The following is an 8,038-nucleotide window of genomic DNA, read 5'->3' as shown; positions in this document are numbered from 1 at the left end:
ATTCTATACTTATTTAACAGATAATTTATTCCAGAGAAGTTATCCCTTCTAGAAAATTTATATTAAATAGACAAATTCAATAAATTTTCACAAATTTTCTCTTGAAATTGTCTATACCTGAAAAATTGCATCTAATTTCTTTTACCAAATCAATTTTTTTTAATTTTTTTAACTCTCCACACAGCAAAACCCAAATATTGGCAATTACTAGTAAATATACCAGTATCTGCCTTCTCTCTATAAAAATAAAATGATTTTGGTTATATGGTAACACGTGCTGCTTATAGCATATCCACCTCACATATTTACCAAACATTTTCTACATCCAGAATCATCTTAAATGTTTCTACTTTATCTTCTCTAATAAATAGTTTGGCCAGGTTTCTTAGAAAAATAATGCTAAAGCTATAAATTATAGACTGTTAAATGACACCAAGTAGTATAAAAATGATTTAAGAAATCATTCAAGTGATTTGTAAATTGCCAAACTGTTTATTGAATTTTCAAAACATGTTATTTAAAATGAAAATTGAAATTAATTACTTACTCCATTGTTCTGACAATCTCTAGTATTGTTGCAGAGAGTATCATTGATCAGGTATTTAATCTCTTTACATGAAAAATTGAAACAATACTAAAACAAATCAAAAGGAAATGAAAAATGATGTCAGTCAATCAGATTGTGTGCATTGATAATACGGATGAAAAACTGAAGAAAATTCCAGAATTCATATTACTGAGGATTGGCATAAAAATAATAAAATAGAGTAATTGTGAGTACATTGAAATAAATGTGAAATAAACTATGTACCTTCAGACTATAAAGATGTAATCATAAGTAAGAAGCTGGAAGTTTTATTTTCTTACCATCTAGCACCAAAAGTCCTCTTAGAAAGATATATTTCAGAAAAATTACTTGATTAGTTCCTGGAATTCAAGAATTCACTGAGAAGCATTTTTTAAATGCTTATGCCTGGTCTCCACCTGAGACCATTATATCAACATCCCTGGGGGCAGGGTTCAGGCAATTATTGTGAGCAGTCAGGGTTGAGTACTAAGTGGTGGGAGATTGAGGTCTTAAAAATATTGGTATAAGGATACTCTCACAACCACATCAAAATTACAACTAAACTACGTAACAACCATCATTCCGAACCACCTGAAATCTAGCTGAATGGAAGTCCTACAACTAGGGATTTAACGAAGTAGCCACATCAAGACTGGAAGGAGGGGCAGAGACCGGGATTGGGCTGGTCTCACACCCATGTGTGGCAAATAAAAATCGGGAGAGATTTCTCACCTGTGGAGGTCACCCCTGAAGAGCAAGGGGTCCCAGCCCCACACCAGGCCTCCCAGCCCAGGGTTCCAGTGCCAAGAGGAGAGGTCCCCATAGCTTCTGGCTGTCAAAACCAGTGGTGAGTGTGGCTGAATGAGATGGAGGGGCTGCTGGAGTCCCAGGCAGTTTCCCTTAAAGGGGCCAAACATGATCTTACTCAGACTCACTCCCTCTGAGCTCTAGCCCTGGGACAGCAGCTTAAAAGGAACCAAAGACATACAGGCAGGGGACTGCACGGTCTGGCATCAGGGCAAGAGCGAGGGTGGAGGGAAGCTTATTGCCAGACAAAATTGGTAGTAGAGGCCATTGCTCCTTTTCTGAGACAGCCTTCCCTCTCCCCACCAAAGAGCAGGCAGGTAGGTGCCATATCTGAGTCTCCATCAACCTGTCTCACTCTGTTCACCCTACCCTGGTGATTCCCTGAGACCCCGCCCCACCCAACTTGCTAGTCCCCCTAAGCTGTTTCCAGTGGCTTTCCCATACATATGGCCTGTCACAGCTCATGCTTCAGAATTTCCTAAAATCTCTCAAACAAGTAGTATCTGGCCTCTCTGTACCCTGTACCTCTTCCTGAGTGGCTCCAGGCTCGGCACTAGCAGCAGCCAGCCTTGGTTCACATCTTGGCCTCTCCTGGGCACCTCTAGGCCCAGCACAAGTAGCAGCCATCTGCAGATCACTCTGTATTCATGCCAGGTATCCTCAGGCAGAGCACAGACAGTGGCTGACCCTGATTCTTCCGGGAGGCCCCAGACCCAGTGCACCCAGTAAATAGCTTCAGACCATGCCGATTATAACCCTAGCACCTCCACAAGCAGACTCCATGAGCACCAAAGCCCCACCTAAACAAGTTCTGCTCTGTACGATCACCTCCTCACAGCAGCTCATCTTCTGTAGTCACAGCTGGTCTTCACAGCCCACCAGCCTGGGAGGTCAACCCCACCCAGTGACATGCCAACAGCAATCAAGGCTCAACTACAATAGTATAGTGCTCACAGTCCACACAGGGGTGTACCTGGAGTGCCTAGCTTGGGTGACTGGGGAAGCTGCACCACTGGCCCTTCAGGACACCTACTATACAAGGCCACTCTACCAAGTCTAGAAAACATAACAGCTCTACCTAATACATAAAAACAAGCATAGGGAAGCAGCCAAAATGTGGAAACAAAGAAAAACTTACCAAATGAAAGAACAGGAGAAGTCTCCAAAAGAAGAACTAAATGAAATGGAAGCAAGCAAACTATCAGACATAGAGTTCAAAACAATGGTTATAGGGATGCTCAAGAAACTTAGTGAGAACTTCAATAGCAGGAAAAACAGGTAGAAACCATAAAAAAGAATCAGTCAGGAATGAAGGATACACTAACTGAAATGAAGAATAATTTACAAGGGATCAACAGTAGAGTAGATGACGCTGAGAATCAAATCAGCAATTTGAAACACAACGAAGCAAAAAACACCCAATCAGAAGGGCAAAAAGAAAAAAGAATCCAAATTTAAAAAAAGAGGATAGTGCAGAAAGCCTCTGGGACAACAATGCCAATACTTGCACCATGGTGGGTGCCAGAAGGAGGAGAGCAAGAAATTGAAAACGTATTTGAAAAAATGTTTTAAAATATGTTTTCACTGATTTTAGAGAAAGAAGATGGGGGAGAGAGAGAGAGAAACATCGATGAAGGAGAAAAATTGTACAGCTGCCTCCCACACACCACTAACTGGGGATTGAGCCCACAGCCCCAGGCATGTGCCCTGACCAACCAGTGACTATTGGCACATGGGATGACACCCAACCAACTGAGCCACATTGGCCAGGGTGAGCATCTTTCATATGCCTATTGGCCATATGCATTTCCTCCTCAGAGAAGGGTCTATTCAGGTACTTTGCCCATTCTTTAGATGGTTTGATTTTTTGATGATGAGTTTTAGAAGTTCTTTATAATTTTGGATATTAATCCTTATCAGATGTATCATTGGCTAATACGTTTTCCTGTTCAGGGGGTTGTCTTCTCATTTTTTTGGCAATGTCCTTTGTTGTGCAAACCTTTTTAGTTTGATGCAGTACCATTTATTTATTTGTTTGTTTGTTTGATTTACCTTACCCAAGGAAACATATCAGAAAAAAAATATTGCTACAAGAAATGTCTGAGATGTTACTGCCTATGTTTTCTTCCAGGATTTTTTTATAGTTTAGAGTCTAACTCTGAAGTCTTAAATCCATTTTGAGTTTATTCTTGTGTGGTGTAAGGTCTATTTTCATTTTTTTGCATATATCTGTCCAAGATTCCCAAAACTATTTACTGAAGACACTGTTTTAAACCTTAAACTTTTTTTACATTTCACATCTGAAAAACTAAACTAAAATAACATGAACAAGGATGGGGGGAAATCCCATGGCCTATTGTTTTTCAAATGAATGATCTAAACCACACTGGGGGGGGGGGGAATAAATTAACCCAAGTAACTCTTGAATAAAATATGTTTATACATTCAGGTTAAAGACAAAATAACTAAAAACAAATATTGAATCCTAATTAGTATTTTATCACAGTAGAATGAGTTTAGCCATTCTAAAACAACTTAATGGGTATTCTAGATGCATTCTAGGATGGCACAATATAGATGTGAATAAAGGAACAAAGTGTGTCAGTGTTAGAGGTAACAGTTAAATATATGAAAAGGTAGGAGGCTAGAATGAATCTTATATTATGCGTTCAATTTGAGAACATAATTTTTATCTCATAGTTTTTAATGTAGATATATAGATATATATATGACTATATATACATACATATATGCATATATACATATACATGAATATATACATGGATATTATATAGATATATATTTCCTAGATCTTTCTGCTGATGGGGCTAGACCAGTGAAACTCCGGTAGCAAAAATCACAATTAGTACCTAGATCTTGGTTTCTAACTACCCTTTCTCATTAAAATGAACCAGGGCTCCTGGGAGAATGGCAAATTCTGGGAATCAGGGCAGGAAACATACAAAATGAACCTAAAACAGCTTGTGATTCCAGAAAGTAAGGAAGCACTCAAAAAGAAAACAAAAATCCCACTATGATTAAGAGTATGTCAAAGCGACACAGGAGCCAACTGAAATGGCCAAAGCTAGAACAATATGAACAATGAAATTAAGTCATACTGGATAATAACCCAAGCTGTAACATAAATATCCACTGAGTCCATACTGTCAAAAATATATGATTGAATAAATAGAGAATAGACAAAACTGTGCAGAATTCAAAATGATTTAAGTACATCCTGAGCTCACAAGAAGGTGGAATATAACTTACTACTCCTTAAGTGTGGGCTATGCATAGTAACCTCTTTCAATATAGAAAGGGAAAATGAAAAATAATTTACAGTGAGAAATCTGGAAAACATTACCACACTCAGATGATCAAAGTTAACATCAATAAGTATGTACACTTGATATGATACAATGAACCGGTACTTTACCTCTGTAGTCTTCCCACGAAGGAGAAGGGGAAAAGGAAATTCTAAGAAACTGTCACTGTCCAGAGGAGCCTAAGTATACACAACTAATAAATGCAAAGTGGTACCCTGGGTTGAATCCTAGAAAAGGACATTAAGTGAAAGCTAAGGAAATCTGAATGAACTATTAAATTTAGTTAATAATAATGTATCAACATTGGTTTATTGATTATGACAAATTATCACACTCGTGCTAGATGTTAATAATAGAGGGCACTGGATGTGTTGCTTAGGGGTAAAGATGGGCAAGTGGGCAAGAGGAAAGGGGTATGTTCTAAAATTTGATGAGCTGATGGTTGTGCAACTCTATAAATTAATCAAAAGCAATAAACTGCACACTTACCATAGCTGATATGTAAACGATACCTCTATCAGATTGTTTTAAAATGCATTGGTTGGTATTGTATTATCATAAGAGATGTTGAAAACACTTGTAATTTTGTAGTTCTAATTACCATTTCAGGACCGCACACTGTGCCATCTTCTACAAATGTGTCATCCCTCTGCCCCGGTTGATCTTTGTCCGTTTCTCGATATGTAGATACACATATTTCATCGCGTATATGTGCATAAATCACAGATAAATTTGTACGTGATACTAATTTTTTATGTGGCCAGGAACAAACTAATTTTCCACACAGAAGATCACTAGAAGCGTACAGCAGAAAAAAAATTCTCTTATTATTAACATAGATTGCTGATATAGCTAAGTTAAAAAGGTATTTTACTAACTTAAATCCAGGTTTCAAGAATTTTCTCAGTAAGTTTCCTGAGCACACTGACTTATGTATAATGTGGCTCATTTTGTTTTGTGAGGCAATGTGGCAAGGGAAAAAATTAATGATTTTTGCAATCTGTTGGCCCTGATCTCTCCTATATTACCTTCTGATATTTAAGCAAATGGTTGCTGGTCTTCAATTTTTTTCATTAGTAAAATAGGATAACTCTTACTATAATCGTTTGATGAATTAAATTTACTTATAATATATATAATGTATGTAAACTACATAAGACAATATCTAGCTCATCACAATAATAAATAGAGGCAATTTTTATGGTCATTGTTGTAACGATATAGGCGCATTTTATTTGTAGGCAATGGGTAATAATGCTGTTCTCAGATCATGAAAGAAAGAAAACCTGGTATAAAATACCACTTTAGTGTGTACATAATAATATATTCTAGGATCTTAGCAACATATAACCTACATTTTAAAAAAATTAGAATTGTGTAAATACATACGGAGCTGAACAACCCCTGTTGTTGCCACATTGTCCATATCTATCTCCATGTGTATTTATTTCATCATAACAAGAAAATGAAGCACCTGTAGAATCTAAAAGAAAAAAATAAGTAAATTATAATACATAATTCCAATTTTCATTAAGGAAATAATAAACATTATGAGGAAATTATAATGTGATTACCTAGGGAGGTTTATAATTTACCTAGCATTAAATAGTGGCTGGGGGTAGATATATAATTAAAAGGAGATTCCCCTCATTTTAAGTCTGCTGGGCTTTCTTCTTTATGAAACAGAGATAAACAGCAACATTATTCAAATGGCTCTATATTGTTAAAAGAATAAGCAACACTCTCTATTTCTGCTAAATTGTTTACTCTCCTCCCTTCATTCCGTACCCAATGTGAAAACAGAGTTTGCTCTTATTTCAAACAGAACAGGAGAAATACTATCTATAGTAAAATGCTGATAAGAAGCCCAAAGACCTCTTATTCCACACGAGATGCCTCATCTCTGCTCCCAACCATCCTAACAATCACTAAGTGAGAATTGTTGAATTTTCAAATTAGGAAGGATGTCAGTGTTATCTCCTTCAGCCCTCTTATATATGTGGTTATGTCTAATTTAAAAACTGTGAACAATTCAAATGTATGTAACAGCTGCCTCATCACTCAGACCTGGTGATTTAGAGGTGGGTTGGGCTGATCATGCTAACCCACCTATAATAGGAACAGATCTTTTACTGAAACCACTATTAACTGAACAGGGAGCTCTCTTCGGCAATTTCACGTTCTTTCATAGGTGGAGAACATTATAAATTTTACTCTCTCTCCTGAAAGACATAATCCATACATACATAGGATGCTACTAAACAGTCAAAATAGCAGAATCCACCATAATCAGCCTTTTCTCTTTTGAAAAAACCTACTTTTTAAAAAATTTTTTCTTTGTTAACCCATATCAGAAGTTATTTTTTCCAGTGACCTTTTAGAGAGAGTGGAAGGGAGGGAGGGAGAGGGAGAAAGAGAGAAACATCGATGTGAGAGAGATACACTGATTGGTTGCTTCCCACATGAACCCTCACCAGGGCAGGGCTCGATCCTGCAACTCAGGTACATGCCCTAGACTGGGAAACAAGCTGGTGACCCTTCCGTGCATGGGCTGACACTCTAACCACTGAGAAACACCAGCCAATGCAAGACCTACTCTTAACTCACCCAGTAAGAAATTAGTTTCTGTTTGCTTTGCTCTAATCAAAATAATGCTCTGATTAAATCTACTTTAAATTGGGCAATTCTCCAAAATTCTTTTTTTTTAAATACCTTTACTGGTTTCAGAGAGAGGAAAGGAGAGGGAGAGAGAGATAGAAACATCAATGATGAGAGAGTCATTGATCGGCTGCCTCCTGCACACCTCCGACTGGGAATTGAGCCCACAACCTGGGCATGTGCCCTGACCGGGAATCGAACCATAATCTGAATCCTAGGTCGATGCTCAACTGCTGAGCCACACTCAGCTGGGTCCAAACTCTACAGGGCCAAGACTGGGATGGTGGAATATTTAAGGGGGTAAAAACTCAATAATTCAATAATATTGTAATGCATTAAAAAAAAAAAATCAAACTTCATTGCAAGGAAAATCTATGATGAACAAAAACACTAAATTTTAGATAGGGATAGGTCATTGTTTGTTCTATAAAACCTGTGCCATTTGAAAAACCTTTCCAATCCACCCAGTTCCCTTAATTGGCTTGGGAAGCCAAGTCAGTAACCCACCACTCTGAACCACCCAGCATCCTCCACAGTGGCCTTTTTCAGCTCAACTTTTGAGGCTCAGGATGATAGGTATTTCAGCATTGTTTTCTTGACACCCAAGGCCCACTGCCCTGGCTGACTTACTCCTGGCCACAATTTTCTATGTCTCCCAAAATTAAGTCTGCTGTAGTTC

General features: G+C 37.8%; 1 long non-coding RNA gene across 1 annotated transcript; it reads right to left on the bottom strand.

The window, feature by feature from the left end:
• Positions 1 to 474: 474 nt before the first annotated feature.
• On the bottom strand, positions 475 to 6,180 carry LOC148093647 (uncharacterized). Its single transcript, XR_015713982.1, has 3 exons — positions 6,091 to 6,180; positions 5,303 to 5,495; positions 475 to 634 (listed from the first exon to the last, which is right to left on the bottom strand). It is a non-coding gene; the product is annotated as an uncharacterized LOC148093647 (long non-coding RNA).
• Between the last annotated feature and the right edge of the window lie 1,858 nt (positions 6,181 to 8,038).

Source organism: Miniopterus natalensis, chromosome 2 (genome assembly GCF_054644295.1).
Source record: "Miniopterus natalensis isolate mMinNat1 chromosome 2, mMinNat1.hap1, whole genome shotgun sequence".
Lineage (NCBI taxonomy): Eukaryota > Metazoa > Chordata > Mammalia > Chiroptera > Miniopteridae > Miniopterus > Miniopterus natalensis.
This window is presented reverse-complemented; position numbering and strand designations above follow the sequence as displayed.